At 44.2% G+C, this 20763-nt stretch overlaps 1 long non-coding RNA gene across 2 annotated transcripts in view; it reads left to right on the forward strand.

Moving 5' to 3' along the window:
- Positions 1-1145: 1145 nt before the first annotated feature.
- Positions 1146-20763, forward strand: part of LOC309612169 — a 41597-nt gene continuing 21979 nt past the window's right edge. For both annotated transcript variants that reach the window (XR_014235022.1, XR_014235023.1), the window contains exon 1: positions 1146-2443. This is a non-coding gene — a long non-coding RNA (uncharacterized lncRNA). The remainder of the gene's footprint in view (positions 2444-20763) is intronic.

The following is a 20763-nucleotide window of genomic DNA, read 5'->3' on the forward strand; positions in this document are numbered from 1 at the left end:
TTAATTCAGAAAAGCCTCTCTCTATACCTGTCTGATCTCCTCGAACTTATAAACTCATACAATACTGAAGCCAGAATTCAAGTTTCACCGCCTCCTTTAAGAGGTGAAGAAAATGTAGATCAAGCTGGAAGGGTTACCAAAGAAATCAGTGAGGCTAGAAACTGAATTTCTTGGTTACTGTTCTGATTCCTTTTATGAGTCTTTGAATCAGTAAAATGACTCCAATTTAATACAGCCCTGCCAGATCAGCGTTGCTGACTGCCTTCAGTAAGTCCCCGGGTTTCTGGGGTCTGGATAATAAAAAAAATTTGAACTAACGGGATCAGAGCTGGTGGACGTCAAGATCCAAAGGAAGAGAAATGGGCAGCATTGCTAAACCAGAAAAGCCATTTGGGGAGTGAGGTGGAAAATGAGGTGAGGCCAGGAGTGAGGAAGATAGAAGACGGCAGAATGGAGTAAACAGACAGGTATGGGGACTTCACATGGCTCGTGTATACTGGCATCCTCTTTCGTTTTTATTTTTTTATTTAAAAAATTATTTATTTTATTTATTTATTTTTGGCTGTGTTGTGTTTTTGTTGCTGCGTGCGGGCTTTCTCTAGCTGCGCGTGCGGGCTTCTCATTGCGGTGGCTTCTCTTGTTGCGGACCTCGGGCTCTGGGTGCATGGGCTTCAGTAGTTGCAGCACGCAGGCTCAGTAGTTGTGGCTCACGAGCTTAGTTGCTCCGCGGCATGTGGGATCTTCCCGGACCAGGGCTCAAACCCGTGTCCCCTGCATTGGCAGATGGATTCTTTTTTTTTTTTTTTTTTAATTTTAACTATTTTCTTTAAATAAATTTATTTATTTATGTTTGGCTGTGTTGGGTCTTCGTTTCTATGCGAGGGCTTTCTCCAGTTGTGGCAAGCGGGGGCCACTCTCCATCGCAGTGCGGGGGCCACTCTTCATCGCGGTGCGCGGGCCTCTCACCATCGCGGCCTCTCTTGTTGTGGAGCACAGGCTCCAGACGCGCAGGCTCAGCAGTTGTGGCTCACGGGCCCAGTTGGTCCGCGGCATGTGGGATCTTCCCAGACCAGGGCTCGAACCCGTGTCCCCTGCATTGGCAGGCAGACTCCCAACCACTGCGCCACCAGGGAAGCCCCGGCAGGTGAATTCTTAACCACTGCACCACCAAGGAAGCCTTGGCATCTTCTTTTCTTTTCTTTATTTTTTAAAAATCAACATGGTAGGGACTTCCCTGGTGGCGCAGTGGTTAAGAATCCACCTGACAATGCAGGGGACGTGGGTTCAATCCCTGGTCCGGGAAGATCCCACATGCCACGGAGCAACTAAGCCCGTGCGCCACAACTACTGAGCCTGCGTGTCACAACTACTGAAGCCTGCACACCTAGAGCCCATGATCTGCAACCAGAGAAGCCACTGCAATGAGAAGCCTGTGCACTACAACGAAGAGTAGCCCCCGCTCACTGCAACTAGAGAAAGCCTGTGCACAGCACCGAAGACCCAACTCAGCCAAAAAAGAAAAAAATCAACATGATAGACCACGCAGACATGAATCTACATAGTATGTGCCTGCAATTTGCCAAGTTTGTTAAAGATGGAAGGAAATAGAAAGCATTGAATACTTGACTCTCTAGTCCCAGTGCCCTGTTATTGGCTTCATTTTGGCAGATTTGAATCAATCTTGAGCACTCTGGACAAATGGGACTGGACTGAACTCTGCCACAAATTCCCTGGGTGACCTTAGGTGTTACCTTTCTCCTCTCTTGGCAGAGGAAATGAAGGTATTAAATGGGTCCCTGGGGACCTATTCACCTCTGGAATGCTGTCATTGTTTCTGGGCAAGATGGTCAGGCTGAGCATAGCTGGTGAATTCCATGAACCCCATTTTCTCCTTCACCCCAGCCCCCAGATATTTCAGCTCCCTTTGGGGTGAGTTCCAGGTGTCACAAAAAGATCACCTCTTCTCCCACTCTGATGTTCCTCTGGGAGATACAGCAGCCAGAATTCCTTCCCTAGCTGCTACCAGGATACATTTTATTCCCCACGCTCTTAAAATTCTCAGTGCCAGCCTCCTGAGCTGGGACGCGAAGCAGGCATGGCAAACGTCGTGCAGAAGGAGTGGCTTGTGTCTGCTCTTTGCCTCTGTCCCGTTTGCACAAGATGTCCTTGTCTTGGCGTCACGCTATAGTGAGTGACCTCTGAGGTCTCACCATGGAGGGAACAATTGCGTAACTGGAGCAGTTATGCTGAAGGAAACAACAACATAAGGAGATGGGCCTGCAACCTGTAACAGAGAGGAAGTAGTGAGCACAACAGAGAGATTCCACACGTTCCACTGTGGACCCAGCAGCACAGCACGGCACAAATATATTTTTAGGAAACCTTCCAGCTTATGCAAATACGGTCTTCTGTCGTACCCCATTGCCTTCTTCCGAGAATACAGGTACGGTGATTTTGAGTTTCTGCCACACATCTTTAATTTATATCATAAAATTTAATAATTTTACGTTGTCCAGGTACTTGTACAAGATCTATTTCATGCCATTTAACATAACTGAAGAAAACTTTAAAAAAAAAGAGATTTGGTTCATCTAGAAATGAATTCTGGCCTGGCAGTATTGACAGGGAGATTCTGGTCAAGTGGCTTTCTCTCTCTGGACTTCAACTCCCAAATTAATGAATTGATTTTATCTTTCATTTGTTCATTAAAATTCTATGAGTGTCACCCATGTCCCAAGTGCTGGGAAAATAAAATAAAGCTATTGCCTTCAAAGACAAATAGTGATCTTCACTTATTAAGTGATAGATATTGAGTGCAAGGTTGTGAGTCTCTTCTCTAAAGTCAGGCAATCAAAACATGGATGGGGTTATAATGTTGTTTTAGGTCCATAGGTCATCAGCAGGCCCTGAATACTGTGGAAAGAAGAGAAGCTTTGTCTCCTGGATGGCCTGGGCTCCATCCTGCCTCTGACCTCCACCAGCAGTGTGACCTGTGGCTATGTGTGTATGACAGCACTTTGTTAGCTACAAAACGATGACAAATGTCAGGGATGATCTATACAGGACGAACTTGCTTATAGTAGAGGACAAACTGATATTTAGAAAACTAATCTCTCCTTGATTGCTCAGGTTCAAGATTGACCAAGATTTTGTATCTAGTTAAATTTTTTGTTGAATGGTATTTTTAAAGTTTTGTTTGGACTTTGTATGAGCCAGTGACTTTTGGCAAGGTAGCCACAGAAACGAGCTACAACTTGGTGCGAAATTTGGGCTCCAGGTATATGCAAGAAATGTTCCTAAAGGTAGTTCTTGGGAATCTTGTTGGAAGAGCATCTAGAAATAATGGATTCTAGCCGCAATATTTTCTGGTGAAGAAAATGGAGTCCAGAAGAAAGCTAATGATTGTCTCTGGATCACATAGGAATTTGACCCATCTGGCAACTCCCAAATCTTCTGGTTCCCAGTTCAGTGTCTGTTTGATTATTCTACATTCCCTTATTACATAGCTTTTTCTTTTATTTGTTACTCTGAACTAGAAATAGAGATGGACGATCCCAATGCTCTTCCAAATAGCTCCCTATGTATGTTTGAATCTATTAATTCTTTTTTTTTAAATTAATTTTATTTATTTTTCTTTTTGGCTGCTTTGGCTCTTCGTTGCTGCACGAGAGCTTTCTCTAGTCGTGGCGAGCGGGGGCTATTCTTCGTTTCGGTGCACGGGCTTCTCATTGCGGTGGTTTCTCTTGTTGTGGAGCACAGGCTCTAGGCATGCGGGCTTCAGTAGTTGTGGCATGAGGGCTCAGCAGTTGTGGCTCGCAGGCTCTAGAGTTCAGGCTCAGTAGTTGTGGCACACGGGCTTAGTTGCTCCGTGGCTTGTGGGATCTTCCTGGACCAGGGCTCGAACCCACGTTCCCTGCATTGGCAGGCGGATTCTTAACCACTGTGCCACCAGGGAAGCCCTGTATCTATTCATTCTAATGCCGAGTTAGGATATCATTTTTGTTACTGGATTTATTCGAGAGATTGGATTACGTTGGATGGGAGTTGGTGAGATGATAGATGTTCATTATAACCCTTCTAACATTCCTGAATGATAAGAATTTATTCCAAATCCAACAGACATCATGGATGACTTGATCACTGAGTAGGAGAAGCAAACAAACAAACATTTGTGTGTCTTCATGGGAGGGAGACCTAAATTTGCATCATAGCTTCACTATGCCTGTCTGAATTTAGGTGAGTTACTTGACTTTTCTGAGATTTCTTGCTCAAAAATGCCCACAGAGCAAGGAAGGTTTATTAGTTTTCTTAATCTGCTATAGTAAATCATCACCAATTTGGTGGCTTAACACAAACAAACAAACAAAAACTTAAGAAGTCTGAACTTCAGTGGGGACAGTCTCCCTCTGGGAGCTGTAGGTGGAGAAGCTATTTCCTGTCTCGTTCAGCTTCTGATGGCTTTCCTGGCATTCCTGGGCTTGTGGCCACACCACTCCAATCCGCACCTCCATCCTCACATCACCTTTTCCTCTGTGTGTCTGTTGTAAGGACATTTTCATTGGCTTTAAGATGCACCAGGTAATCCAGGACGATTTCCTCATCTCAAGATCCTTAACTAAATTACTTCTGCAAAGACTCTTTCCCCAAATAAGGTAGCATTCATAGGTTCTGGGATTTACATGTGAGCATATATTTTTAGAGACTCACCATTTAACCCACTACAGAAAGTGTGAAGATTAAATGCATAAGCCTAGCGTCTGGCACACAGAGATAGGGCTCCACTGATGTTGGTGGTCTCCTAGCCCAGCATTTGGCGAAAATTTAGTTGCCTATTTTTCTTTAAAAGTGGAAAGTGGTTTTCTGCCTAGATAATTTGGCTAATGTTGAACCTACGAGCAGCTGCCATTTAGGGAGCAACCGCTATGAAGCTGGAATTTTGCAGGCATTGCCTCACTTAATCCTCACAACTGCAAGACTAGAAACTTAGGCTCAGCGAGGCTCAGTCTTTTGCATGAGCTCAGTCTGTGCGGGGCAGAGCCTGGAGTCCATTCCAGGCTGGCCTGCCCACTGCCTGTGGTGTACCAGTCTGTCTCTTCCACTAGGAAAGTCATTGGCTGAACAGACCCAGTGCTCAGCAAATTCGGGCTCCTCAAAAAGTATTCCTTTCTGAAGGCAACAAATGAGAGTCCACAACCTGCCTTTTCATTCTGATTTCTAGGCCATCTCATTCTAGATGGGGAAAGGCCTCTGAAAGCATTCTGAACTTTTTCCTCCTGTGCATCTTCTATTCTGAGTCATCTGTGTGTGCAGTATGATTAGACGATTCATCAAATTCTTAATAAAAACGTTTTCTGAAAGGGTGCCCACCATGAATTATGGAATACTTACTTTCACTCCCCTCATCTCACTTGAAAACATGGTGCACCATGATTAAATATCTCTGCCATGAGCATTTGGGCTTTTCAGAAGAGCAGTTCATTGAGATTTACTGAAGTGTTTGGAGAAAGTTCTAATAAAACAGTAGACTGTGGAATCTGCAGCTCAGTGAATTGAGCTGACGGAAGAAAACATTCAGAGGTCTGTGGGTTCTGAGGCTGGGGATGATTTTCACGTCTGATGAGTCTTCTCTGTGTTGGTATGCCTCGTTCTCGTTCTATCTGTGGGGCCTCATGAATGTCAGGGAGGTAACTGAAGACAGGAGGGTAAGGCTGCTTTAGACTAAAAGTCCATCTTGCGGAGTCCTCTTGGCCTGAATTAGGGATAGACAGCCCAGAGTGAGGCAGCAACAGGTTGCTTAGGTCTGCGTGGCTCAATTAAATTTTGGATGAGTGCCTGTGAACCTGAGCACTGCACTCTGTAGGGGCACCATGAATGGATTATTCAGAGAAAAGATACCAGGATTGGGTGGTAACTGGAAACCAAGTTATAGGAGATGCTGTTGAAGAGAATGATGGCGGATCTCCAATATCCAAGTTCAGGAATCTGAAAGAGTGGACAATCTGCTAAATCTCAGGGGGTAAATGAGAACCAAGATACGTGAAAGATGCAAGAAGACCTACAAAAGGGTAAGCAACAGCATCTAGCCTGGTTCCCACCAGTTGGACCCGATAAATATTTGTTCAGTGAATAAATGAATGAACATAAATGGAAGAGGCTTTGGTGTGGAAAGATTGGATTTCGGAGTCAAATAGACTGAGATTTGATCTGCCATTTCTTAGCTGTGTGTACTTGGCTGAGTCATGTCTGAGTTGATTTCTATTCTTTAAAATGAGGACAATGGAACTTACTTCCCAACACTGTTATGCAGCTTAAGATTAGACGAGATCAAACACTTTTTGAGCCCTGGTTAGTCTCAGCAGGAGCACAATTTGTGGAGCTAAAGAAAGAGGAAAATTATGATCAAAACTAGAGCAGATGTGGCCAGTGTAAGAGCTGTGTAGTCAGGGACACTTCACGGGGGAAAGTGGCTGAGACTGGGGCCACCAGTGGCACCACTGAGTAACCCATGTGTGTGATGATGGCTCTATGCCATTCAGAAAATGTGAGACTATGGTATTCTTTTTAAGCAAAAAGTAAGACATGTGGAATTCATCAGGGGAGTGTTCTTTAAAAGCTGGGTTTAAAAAAATGTTGAATGTGTTTCATTTATTCTTTTATTCATGCTTTAGCCCTAAACAAGATAGAAATCGTTTTTAGGAACTTTTCTTAAGTGTAACGGCTCCTTCCCAAAATGAGGAGTAATACCTTAATTCTTCAATTGTGTGATTCGTGTTCACTGTGTTTTTATGAGGCCAAGCACTACTCCATTTGTTCTTTCTGGGTTTTTGTTTGTTTGTTTGTTTTGTCTTTGGCTGCACCAAGTGGCATGCGGGATCTTAGTTCCCCGACCAGGGATCGAACCCTCAACCCCTGCGTTGGAAGCACAGAGTCTTAACCACTGGACTGCCAGGGAAGTCCCAAACACTACTCCATTTGAATGAGGAGTTTCTGTTTCCTGAGTATGAAATTAGAGGAATATAATATTAATTCTCAATTGACATTAACTATAAAACCATGTCATTTTTTTTTCTCCCATCAACGGCATGGTCAAGGTTAACAGGGCAGCCAGGATCCTAGATGACTCTGCCTCCCAGACTCAACCCTTCTTCCTGCTTAGACCCCATGCCCCAGAGGTTTTGGCAGCTTCCTGGTTCTTGATGACTCTGGGAAGGTTTTCCTGACTCTGCCAAGCTTAATTCCTTCTTTTTTGTTGTGTTTACTGAATCATCTGCTCACTTCTATTACAGCACAAATAAAATAATAGTAAAATCTCTTTTACTAGTGCCTAGAATACAGCAGACACTACATCACAGGTTCTGCATATATCGACTCATGAAATCCTTTCAACAACCTTGAGAGAAGATATTATTATTTGCATTTTACAGATCTAAAGCTTCCAGGGCTTAGGAAGCTTGCTAATAATCACTCCGTTAATGAAAGGCAGAGCCTGAACTTGAATGGAGGTGTGTCTGGATCCGAAGTTGTTTTCCTCAACTTTAACATGATACTGTGTCTCTTTCCACTAGGCTGTGAACATTTTTCAGGGCAGATATGGAGTGTAATTTACTTCTGTGTCTTCATTGCCTTCAATGGGGCTATACTAGATGCTCAGGAAACGTCTTTAGTATCATGAAAGGTGCTTCTGATATAGATGGCTCCTAGGAAGGAACTGAACACAAATCACACACACACAGACACACACACGGACACAGACACACCCAGATACACACACAGAGAACAGAAACAGAAACACACACACAGTGACATAAACAGACACACACACACACACGCAGCCCATTAAGGAAGCTTTTTTTTATAGCCTAACATAATGAAGAGAGAAAGTCCCTGACGATTGTCCAGAAGGTCCCCGGTGACTCAGTGACCTGGATTCTGACCTGCCCAGCACCTGCGCGAGGGTCAGGTTGCAGCACTTTTGAAGCTGCCCGGTCAGCCCACTCACTGCGTCTCCAAGGCCTGTGTTTTCATACAGTCAGTAACTGGGAGTTTCCCCTTGCGCGCTGCTGAGTGTGGCTTCCGACGAGATGGAAACAGGTCTGTTTGTGTCTAGGGTTGCCCGCCTCGTAGGCACTTCCGGCACCAGTGAGCAAAAGCAGGTACCTAGGCACGAGGTGCAGGACAAAGGGGCCGGGAGAGGAACGCTGTGCCCAAAGCTCAGCCTGGGCCAGGGCTGCACTGCTTCTCAGGTTGAAAAGTTCTTTCGTTGCAATGCAGTTTGCGGTGTGCTTTCTCAGCAAACTCCATCTAACAACTTATTAGGTTTTGCCTCCGTCTGTGCCACCATTTTCCCCTTCTTCATGAAACTAAGAAAATAAAAAATGAAACTGCTGTTGGTTGAAGTATCCATTTCCCAGGGCTGCTGTAATAAAAGACCACAAGCTAGGTGGTTCATAACACCCCAAGTGTATTCACTTAGAGCTCCAGAGGCCAGAAGTGTAAAATCAAGAAGTCGGCAGGACCTGAGGCAATCTGTATGCTCAAGGGCACAGTTTGCTCCTGTTGCAGGTGGCCCAGGCGTTCCTTGTCTTGTGGCCATATCGCTTCCATCTCTGCCTTCAAGGTCACGTTACCCCCTCCTGATCTCCTATCTTTCAAGTTATATGTAGTTGCGTTTAGGGCTCACACATACGATCCCGGATAAGGTGCAATGACTCTTTCTCCAAATAAGGTAACATTCATAAGCCAGGGGTTTAGGACACAGACATGTAGTTTCGGGGGCCACCGTTAAGTCAACTTCGGTTCATACAGTGTCACCAGAATTACCTGGGAACACGTTCAAAAGACGCATCTCTAGACTCAGGTTCAGAAGACATGGGGTCAGGAACCTGAACTTAGTACGAGTTTCCTGAGTGAATCTTACAGCTCAGCCAGATTTGGAAAACCCTGCCTGGAGCTTAGACCAATCCATCGTTAATTTAAGAAGTCTCCAGAATGATCTTTCTAAAACACGGGTCAATAGCATATCGTTTCTCACGTTCAATCCTCCACTGTTCCACATCCTTCTTAACCTCCCTCCTGAGGCTCCATATACAGAGGGCGCTCTAGCCATGCAGGACCCTTCGCAATTCTGAAGGTGCAGCATCTTCTCTTATCTCAAATTCATGACATCTGACCTCCCCTCTATTCAGAACCTTCCCTCCCCGCCTTTAGTTTTATTTACTCTTCTGTGTATTTCAGCATCTATTTCAGGTAAATCCTCCGTGATACCAGGCAAGGTTTGGTGGTCCTGCTGTTTACTCTTACCAGCTCTGGGTTCACATCTGCATCACAGAAGTTAGCACATCGGACTATGATGGCATGGTTATTTCTCCCTCTCTCCCCCTTAGGTTGTGAGCTCATTGAGGGCCAGAGTCGTGTCTCACTCCCATTTCTTTCTCTAGTACTTGGCAGAGGGTGTGTGACATGTAATAGGGATTCAGAATATGTTTACCATAAAATGAAGAATGAATGATTCCTCCTTATATCAAGTTTCCCTCTCTCTCAAGGTCTTTACCAAATTTTCTGAGTATGCTCATTCCAATGAGAATTTTGTTTAAAGAGAAAAAGCCCGGAGTTTCAGATTGCATTGCATTAAAAACAAAAGTCATTTTGTTATTTTCTTTTTTTTTTCATTGATGGCCTCATATCCCTTTCATTTGGATGGGATTGTTTACAAAACCTCTTTACATAGTCATCTCACATACCAGTCAAATGAAGTAGGCAGGGCGGTTATTAGTATCTTCATTTCACCGATGAGAACATAGATCCAGTTAGATCAATTGACTTATCCAGGGTCATCCAAGCATTCAGTGGTGAAACCCACATTATCTGACTCAAGGCCAGCAGAATTTGCACTATCCAAGTTTGGAACTTAAGATGCCTGTTAAAAAGTATACTAGGAATGTGTTACTGGAATCAGGCTGATCTGTGGTGGGTAGAGAATACGCAGTAGCAGAGATCCATCTGGATGATGCAAAGGGAGGGACTGATGGTGCGACTGGGGAGCCAAAGTCTCCCTGACCCAGTTACCCAAGGGGAAAAGCAAAGTGCTGCTGACAAAGTGCAGTGTTGGCTGTGCTGGGTACAATTCTAGTCCGAGCTCAAGTAACTCTGTGGCTGAAGGTGGCTATCTTTAAATCCTTAAACACAAGTCTGAATATCTGGAGTTAAAGAAGAAAGGTAGAAGGGCATAGGGCTAGTCGGCCCTGAGGTCAGTTTCCCCTCTAGCCAGATGTGGACAAAGCAGGAAGAGCAACGCCCATGTGTCTGACCTTTGCAGGCATGGTGACCCACCCACTGGTAGATCTGACTCAGTGCCTGACCAATTAGATTAGTACCGGTCCTTGGAGGAGGGGCGAGAAAGGGGGCATAGGGAGACTTCTGGGGAGTTTCCCCAACTCACATTGGATCCCGATGACCAGTTTGGTGGCTCCTTCATTTGGAGAAGCCCGGACCGTCAGGGGTAGTACAGCAGGCTCTCCTTCACAGCTGTGCATTCAGAGATGACAGAACAGGACAGGAGACTGGGAAGCAGCAGTCTGATTACACGGCCCTTGGCGCCTTGCAACAAATAATATCTTGGTTTGTAGAGCTGTGGTCTGGAAAATGGGCCATGCTCAGCCAGGCGATGCCCAAAGATGATCCACTGTAATGGAAAGACCATATTGGATCTTCCACTTCCGTTGATCTTGTATCCTCTCCTTTTTGACATTTTTGTGTTTTTTTGTGTCAGTTCAATAATGAACATGACATTTTGGGCGCAGTAGTTGGAGTATATAATATATAAACAAATAAATATATGTCTAAAAGAGGTAAAAATAAGATCATTTGTATATTACCGGTCTAGAGATACAAATTCCATCAACCAAGTATTCTAAGCCAGGCTGGAATGCTCTAATTCAGTGACTCCCAAACACCATTCCATAAATCTGCTTTGATTTGGCTTCATGAGAATAATTGTTAAAAGAACAAAATTTCAGGTGCCACTTCTAGAAATTCCATAGGTTCAGAGTGGGGCCCAGCAAGCTTCACCCCCTGCCTTGTCCTCAGGTGGCTTCAGTGCAAAGCCAGGAGTGCTCCTTTCTGGGCCTTGGTTCTCCTGCTGGGCAGCAGAGAGACCGGGCGGAAGAGAGTCTAAAGCCATTTCTCTCCTTGACGCTCTGTGATTCTATTAATTTAATTTATATGGAGGAAAGGTCATGGCACCCAGAATCTGGAAAGCCTGTTGCTAATTTCTACATTTTCATTAATTCACCTTCTGACATTGCCTCTGGGCATCTCAGTTCCCTTATCTATTGGATAGAAACAACAGTTAGCATTTACTCAGCGCTTACTGAATGCCAGGCACTCTAAACAGTGAATGTCTAGTAACTTATCTAATACATCAACTTTATGAGGCAATAAACTTATGTTTATTATCACTATTTTGTAGATGGGGAAATTGGGACAGAAAAGATGAAGTATCAATAGTTCACCTATGGACACACAGCAAGTAGGTGTTATGACCAGGTTATAAACCCTGTTAAGGGTCCCTAGAGCCCCCACTCTTAAACACAGTGGTATTAGCAAGATGTAATAAATTAACCTTTAGGAAAATGCCACACCAATGACTAGAATCCAATGGTTAAAGAATTCCGTGATTCCAATCTAAATGGGAGCAGGGAACTATTTATATGCCTATGAGATTTGCTGTGTCAGATTCATCTAGTGGCCCGAGCATGGTGCTGTGGGAAGGATCCAGAGCTGGGCATCAGGGACCTGGGTTCTAGCCCTACCCTGTCATAAAATCAGTGAGCCAATCACTCCCTACTTGTGCCTTTCAGCTTCCCCATCTGTATGACATGCTAAGGTCCCTTCTGGCACTAAGGATTTATTCTGTGTCTGTTGCCTGTAGGTAAAATTTTGAGAAACATGCTTATTTGAGGTGGAAACAGTGACAATACCAGTCACAGCTCGGTTTGCTTTGCTGGAAGGTGTTTGAAAAGACTGCATGTACCCACAGCAGAGGCCAAGACAGCCCACGTCTGAAGCCTTGCGCATTCTGTTCCTTTGCATTGTCAGCTCCCACACTGTCAGTTTCCACGAAGTGCTGGGGACTAGGGGGCCTGAAGCGAGTTCAGCTACAGGAGCCGTGGGGCTGTCGGGAGATGTAAGGAGCCGGACAGATGTCAACCAGGGAGCCCTGAGGCCCGAAGTCTCCTCCTGGGAGCAACTCCCAGTGGTTGATCACTGATCTCGCTTTGAAGCCCTCCCTCTATTGAACAAAAACCTTTCCTTTTATTGTTTTGAAAACGTCAGAGGGAGCTTGAAACCTGTATGAAGGATGAGGGAGAATTACAAAAGTAGTGTCATGACTCTGAAGACGGAGATCTTCTGAATAGGACCATTAATTTACTCAGTGAGCTTGGACGGGTCATTGTTCTATCCTGGATGCATAACCCTTATGAGTTAGTGGCAGTTTTTAAATAAATGAAGAAATGAACAAACAGCAGCTCACCACCATCGTCTCACACACCTGTAAGGCAGGTGTTAGGACGCACGCTACTGAGGACCAGTTGAAGCTCCTGGAGGTTAATGACTTAGCCCAGGTCACCCAGCAGGTAGGCAAAGATCTGGAGCTAAGTCCAGATCTCCCAGATTTTCTTTGAGGCCTTGTCTACTGAACCCTGGCTGTCTCCCTGGAGCCGGATAGCTCAACTAGGCTGTAACCATGTGTTAAGCCCCATCTTCCCTTTCATGGTCTGAGTGCGGTGTTGTGTCACTGGACACAAAGAGCTCTTTCACCAGCTGCCTCCACTGAGGACCACCCAGGACAAAGTCAGTTTCAGCCACAGCTGGACAAATTTAGGTCAGATCTGGAGAAGAATGTCCTGGCAGGGCAGTTACAATGGGACAAGTTCCTGAGCAAAGTTGTAATTTTCATCTTCGGAGGATAAGTAAATCAGAGCAAGTTTCCTCTGTGTCAAAGGAGCAGAGGCTTTAACTTTGCAGCCTCTTCATTTCCCTTTATACCAGACAAGTCCTTGAAGCCTAGAAGACAAAGAACTTGTTACTAGAAGAAAAGAAGTTGCCTGGTGTAGTTGACAGAGGGGGTCAGTCTGTAAGTATTTATCAAACCCTCAAGGTATATCTTGCATTATCTAGATGCTGGGGTTAGAGCAACAAATGAGACAGAGTCTCCATCCAGATAGAGATTTGATTCTAGTGATGGGAGACAAACTCATAAATGAATAAGACGATATCCTATACCAAGGAAACTAGGAAGATAAAATAAGATAATTTGAAGGAGAGACTTGGGGCTGCCTTAGCTGGGTGGTCCAGGTGGTCCAGGCCCTCCACTTCTGAGGAAGTATGTTTGGAATTGTGACCTGGAGGCTGAAAAAGCAGCAACCAGGTGGACATATAGGGAAAAAGCATTCTCAGCAGAAGGAACAATAAATGCAGAAGTTTGAAGCCCAGCAGACCTGGTGTGGTGTATTCCACTTACTAGCTCACTGTTCCTCTCAGAGCCTGAATTTCTTCATCTGTAAAATGGGTCAGTATCAGCACCTATTTATTGGTTTACTGAGAAGATTAAATGAGATAAAAAGATGTTAAGAAATAAAACAAGACAGAGTCCCTGCCTTTCGGGAGCTCACAGTACAAGCAATGAGGAGGAGATGCAAGCAACTCAATTTAGAAAAAACAAATATGAAATACATGATAAATAATAATCAACATCATCAAAGTCCAAAGTGCTTGTCCCTCCTAACATACAGACCTACTGTCGTTATAATCTATTGTTCAAATCATAAATCCATAAGGAGAGTGAGCCCATCTCTGCTGGAAAATCTTTCTCCACTCTGGGGCACATCTAATGCTCTGTATACCCCAGTGTCCCCTATACCCAGGAAGCTCGGTGACAATTTTTAAGATATCAATCAGCAAGAGTAACCTAAGAAAGAAGAAAAGAAGTATTAACCCTGAGCTCCGGTGTTTGCAGTTATAAGTAATAAACATGCACGCCTTTGTCTTCTTGCGTGGAGGGATGTTCTCCTATGGATGATTGAGATTGTCTAGTGTTTCATTTTAAAGAGTACTTCTCGCCTTCCCAGACAATTAAAGGCTAGAGTTCATGCTGATTATAGCTTTATTCTGGGGACTCCATTGTTTTCACCTCCAAAAACAGTGCTTATTTCACCTTTGGATACAAATGATACAGTTTCATTTGATGGCAGTATTGAATGTCTTTATAAGAGTTTGCACGTTGTCATAGCCAGGGGGATAATATACCAGGGAGGACTGTGAAATCAATTGAAGAATAATCTCCTGAAGAAAAACAGTGCTGCCGTAGGAGGTGGTGGAATTGACTGTTCTATAATAAGGAGCAGAGCTCAGGCAGCATTTGGACGGAGAACTTTCAACCATACCTGATATGTCTCTGCAATCGGCATTGGTGATTTGTCCTGTTCATGCTGTGTCTGCACAGTATATGAAGGGGCGGGGCTGCCTCCGTCATGGGCCACGTAATGTGCTCTAACTATGAACCACCTGTGACCTTGACAGCAGTCCTGAAAGGGAGGCCTCAGATCATTCCTACTGAGCAGTAAATAAATGCAGTCAGAGAGGTTAAACTTGATCTTGATCACATGGGTGGTAAGGGGTGGAAAGAATTCCTAGCCCGTGTTCTTTTTTTCCATGATGCCACATATCCTGAAGTGTTTTGAATAAAGTGTAAGATTCAATTCAAATGCATATAAGGATGGTGATCATTTAATCGGTACCATGATTGCACCCATATTTGGTTATTACAAAGACAACTGAACCCTTTTCTGAGAATGCAAATCCTTTCTGACATGCTTTAACCGTAATTGCCTCTTTATGGGGAAGTTTGCTGTGCATTTATACATATCCTACGGTCTGCCTGACATGACCTTCTCCTTCTACCCCTGCCTTCTGGTAAATCCCTTGTATCCTTTCTGAAAATTTCCAGGTAGAGGTAATTACTCTAACCTCTGCTCCCAAAGTGCCTGCACCTCCCATCACCCTGAACTGTGTGAGTCTTCCTTCCAATCTATGTCAAAACTCAGTTCCACCTCAACAGCCAGTCTGCTTGGGGGGCGGGGGAGCAGGACGGGGCACAGTTCATCTTTGTTGCTACTGTCGCCAAGCACAGGGTCTGCACACAGTAGGCACAGTAGGTACATGCTTGAAGCTGAAAGGGAGGGCGGAGGGAGAGCGGCAGAGCCATGTGTCCGCCCCCTTCGCCCAAGTGGATTCAGATGACTGAGGCAGAAGAAAATACCCCAGGGTTACTATAGCACAAGGCAGCCGTGGTGGGTGTGTGGGAACAGAGGGCCGACCAGGGTATTTCAGAGTCCTCAGAGAGGCTGAGAGCCCGCTGCACTGGTCCATCCCTGGGCCAAAGAATCGGTGCTTCGTTCACAGGCATTGATCAAATTCCAGGAGGGCATCTCCGTAATCTGCACATTCCAGTGGGTTTGTTATCAGCCTTCGGGTGACGGAGGGGTGAGTGAACGCAGGAGACCGTCGTGTAGCGGGGAATGTTACAAATGCCCGGCACCAGGCTGAGCTCCTAAAATGCATCCTCTGCAGCAAAACGTCCTCACTTTCACACAGCACAGTGTGTGAAAGTGAGAAAGGACAGGAGGTGGCCTTGAGTCCCCGAGATGCCAGCCCTCCCTGCTGGGCCCTATACTGTATTAAACACATGACACAAACCACCCCTGAGACGGGCACTGCCATCGCCCTTGTTCCTTGATGAGGAAAACAACTTTCAGAGAGATTAGGTAATTCACCGCAGCCAGTGGGTGAAGGAAGAATTCATACCCAAGTCAGCCTGACCCACCCCTGTTTTTTCCATCTCCCCATTCTCCTTCATTTCTGGAGATGTTTTCCTTTCTTAAATATCTGGAGAACATATAGACATTAAATATTAAACTATATAGCATGTTCCCCTGTTTGACATGTATTTTTCATAGTCTACTATGTGAAGACACACTTCAGGGCACTTGGGCATCACAGGGAATCATTTGATGTGGGATCTACCTTTGGGTACTTGCCGTATAATTGGGGATTGAATCAAAGGAAGAGAAGAGGTCAGAGAATAGTGAGAGCTTGTCCTCACGGGCCTGAGTCAGTGAAACAGGCATGAGTTCTGGAAGGAGGGGCCAGAAGAGGCCAATTCACAGGAGCAGGAAGCTGAGGACAGGCTTCCAGAAGATGAAGAGATTCAGGAGGACACCTGTGTATGGCCGGGTGCTTGGTTCCATCTTCATTTTCTTAACAATCATAAGCCATTTGGCTTTTGTGATTTACATATGCATTTTTTTTTTCTTTTAACAAGGAAAATACAATATCAGTCCAAGAGTGTTATCAGAGCTTTATGAAAAAGGTGATTTCAAATTGTTCTGGGTTTTGTTTGGGTGGCACTCAGATGCGGGCCACGTCCATGACTTTGCGGATTGTCATGACTTTGTGGATTGTCATGACTTTGCGGATTGTCATGACGTTAAGTTTAGCAAACTTAGTGGCTCTGTCTCTACTCAGCCACCCCCAGGACAGGGGGTGGGATGTCCCCTGAGAGCTGCGTCCCAGTTTTAGATATAATCTCATTGATGCCAGTGTTGGAAGATCCCCTTAGAGATTAACTTCCTTTCCCAGGGGAAGAAACAACTCCAGAGAAATAACTGGCCTGGGGTACCTCACTGATCTTTGGATCCAATCTCAACATTTCCCCAGTGAGGAAACTGAGGCCCAGGGGAGATGGACGGACGTAGCTTCCAACTCTTGGTCAAGACGATGCTATTCGCTTGGTCTTCTAAATTGTTAAACATCATTGTCATTCAGTATGCTGTAGTAAGAATTCCCCATGTCAGTTTCTGAGGTATTGGGCTCAGATAAGTATAATGTATCTTTATGAAATTTCATTCCAGAATCTTTTACATAATCAGCATTAATCCACTCATAAATGTAAAATACGGAGCCACAGTGAAAAATTTTATGCAATGTGCTGTATGCTGTTTACACAGATATTCTGGGGAGCGGAAAGGGAGGTGTTTCTGGAAAGTGGTAATTTTCTCAAAACTTTGATATGTTGATTATTTTTCCTTCAGGATAAATATAATTGATCAACTCACACTGAAAAAATATATATGCTTTAGAAATTGTCATGGATTATGGAGTTAGATAATTCTAGATATATGGATTCTAGTAGAACTACTGCCAGACAGGTTTCTTATTCCTGGAGCTCTGTTGTCTCATTTGTGATGAACACTTTCTGCATGGAAGGCATGGGGTTAGATACTGAGCACTGATTTGGGGGAAAATACCAGGAATGGATACTGCTCAGAGTATTCGAGAGGAGAGATCATCATGGGATTGAGACCCACAATACAATAATAATACAATAATAAGTGATCCATGATGCAAAAATATCAGTCTTTTCCAGATTAATTTACAGACAACACAATTTATATCAAAATTCTAGAGTTTTTAGAAGACAAAATGTTTCTGAATTTCATTTTGAAAAATTAACAAATAGGAGCAGGGGAGAAACTGGAAAACAAGTGTGAAATGTAGGACTTGATTTATCGTATGCAAGAACGCATTATATAGCTACAAAATTAAGAGTATGGTAGCTGTGAAAAATTGGCAGTAAAAAGTATGGAACACAAAGTACAGCAGTCAAACTACTCCTATTGCATATAAAAATCTAGTATGTTAGTCAATAAAATATGCTTACAAATTTTGCTAAGACTTTTAATTAAAATTAACTCTTACCTCATGTTGTACACTAAGATACATTCCTGCTGAGTAATTAAATCCAATGCACATTTATAATTTAATTGACTATTTAATTGTTACTGGGCTGAAGAAGAGCTTCTAATAACAATGGAAAAACAAATCAAAAAGAAGAAGAAGAATATATTTGAATATATACAAATTAAAAATGTTGCACATCCTGAAACTTTAAAATCCAAATTGAATAATCCAGTGGTGGAAAAAATAGCAAAACAACGACAAGGAACACAGTGAAGACATTAGAAGGAATTTCAAAGAAAATTCAAAGATTCTGTACACAAATGAAAAAAAATGTTAAACTACAGTAGAAATGTAGAAATTGGCAAAGATATTGACAAATAATATTTAATGTTTGGGAAAATACTCATGAGATACAAACTTGAAGATACACATATGCTCAGATGTATATCCAGATGGTGGCATGTTTCTAGTGTCTTTTCTTCACTTTTCTTTAACTTTCTAATAAAAAGATTAATTGATAAGAAAGAAAAGACCTTTATTAAAAATAACAAACCCAAAGGAAAATGGGGTCAGATCAAGTTCTTCAGGGTCCTGGAGGAAATGGAAATTTCTAGACAGAAGCATTTTCCAGCTTTTCTCTCTCATCTCAGATTTCCCTTCCTTGCTCTCCCCACTATCCCCCAAAGTCACTGCAGTCCTTTTTCTCCTACGCGAACTGAGCTTTTTCCTTGATAGGATGTTTTTATTTAGGTTGAAAAGCAGTAACATTCACAAGACTTTCTCCCCATAGTCACAAAGTCTCAGACCACTCTTCCTTGTGATGTCATGCTTTGCTGTGAAGGCTGCATCCTGACTAGGGGACCAGGCAGTGATCTGTGCATGTCAGCTCACCCCGTCCTCAGGAATATCCAGCCTACAGGCGTGGGCACCGTGGATTCTACTTACAAACCAGGAGAGGACATCTCAGAAGGCACAAAGATTCATCTGTATCCCCATGGAGCCAGGATGAGGCAAAGTCTGGATGGCGGATGGGAACGCCATGTGTAGAACAGGCAAGAAAGATGGGCAGGAAATTTCTCTGACTCTCAGCTCATTGACACTCTCCTTCACAATGTCAGAGTCCCTTAAAGGGACAAAATTTGCATCTGTTGAGTGCCACAAGAAGCCAGGCAGTATAAAGAAAAAAAAAAAAAAATAGGGTGCATTACTGAGGGGAAAAAAGGTGCAATTGTTTTTCTCTGGATGCACAAACCTAAGAAACAAAACAAAAACAAACAAAAAGAAGCCAAGCAGCCAGGCATTGTGCTGGGAACTTTGTATATTGCAGCGAATCCTATGGCAACCTGGCAGGATAAGCGCTATTCCCATCCAACAGGATGAAAGTACTGGGACCTGAGATGCTGACAGGCTGGCAACTAGCCTGAAGCTGTACCACCTAGAGAAGTTCCTAGTAAGTCCCAACAAGCTTTCAGGAATGACGGTCTGATGACGCAAAGGCCCTCATTGTTTGCTCTCTTTATGTAGAGAAGGTAAACCCTAGACCCTCCCAACTCCCGTTGCAAGCACCCATGGAACTGTTTTTATCATCTTCATTTGTGTCTCCCTGTGGTGGAAGTTTCTGTGTGATTTCATGTCCTCTTGTATCATCCTTGTTTCAGCTTTGCTTCTCTCCAAGTTTACCTTCTCAAAGGCTCAGAGAATCACAGAACTATTCTCTGAAAAGGAGTAGGATGAATCGGAGTGAAATGAAACAGGGGTCTTTACTACCTACATACGTATTTGCAAATAAATGGCATAAGCAGTTTCCCAGGTGGACATTTTTATTTTTTTAGAAGTTATGCATTACAATTAGCACAGACAGGAAAGTACCCTTCCACCTGCTCCCCATGGGACTTCCCCCACTTTCAACTACACCCTCCCTCACATGTATACACATAAAAAACAAAAGAATTTATGGGCAAAATCAAACACGGACACTATAAGTGACTTCCATCCTCACAGCTCCCCTCCCCCAGCTGATTGTTGCTATGGGCAACCATTGCCAACAGGTACCATAAGTTTGGGGCCACATGGCAAGGCTGGCTGCAAGTCACAGCACAGCTCCGACAACTGTGTGTGGGCGGAGAGGGGCACTCACTGGATGTGTTCTGTAATTAGTCCTTCTCAGAGTGGCTTCTTTGTCAATCTCAGATCAAAGGAGGATGGCTTTCCCCAGAGAGAGCGGTAATAATAGCTGAATTCTTGATAAAGCAGAAATGTCATTTCCATAGCTCCCTAAGAGTGCTGTACATGACTGGGATGAGAAAGTACCAAGTCTAGGATGTGCTGGGCACTGGGCTGAGCGCTTTATTATCTGCAGTCACGCAATCATTTGTTAGGGCAAGCTCTGCAAAGTCAGGATGCTTCTCCCCATTTTAGAGCATGGGCAGGTCGCTTACCTAAGAGCACACAGCAAATGTACAGCAGGGCTCTGGGACTCAAGGCTTTCTTTCTTTCAAAAGCTTATTCTTTCTGATTCAAAGCTTGTTCTCTAGCCACAGCACTGCCCCGCTGTCTTCAGGGAACAGCTGCAGGGCAGGGTCGCATCTGGTGGGAGGGATGCTAGGGTGTGAGCCGGAGGGAGCACATCACATTGGTGTCTGCAGATGTTCTGCTCTGGCTTTGCTACTCACGAGCAGGATGAATCAGGTTCGTCCCTGGACCTCTCTGGCCCTCCAGAGGGGCTGGTTCTTATTAACCTGTCTTTAGGGATCTATATAACGCTGCACACGCCCCCTCCCTTCTCACCACTTTCCTGGGTGTTTGGTACTCTGACCTGTCTGCAACTCCCACTCCACACTGCTTGTGCAGGACAGCAATTTAACTCTTATGCCAATGTTTCCACTTTTCATCAGTGTCATCGTGAGACAGGACTGCAGCACCCTGCTCTTTTACAACCTACTCATCAAACAAACAAACAAAACC

Source organism: Balaenoptera borealis (genome assembly GCF_965194805.1).
Source record: "Balaenoptera borealis genome assembly, chromosome: 15".
NCBI classification, from domain to species: Eukaryota; Metazoa; Chordata; class Mammalia; order Artiodactyla; family Balaenopteridae; genus Balaenoptera; species Balaenoptera borealis.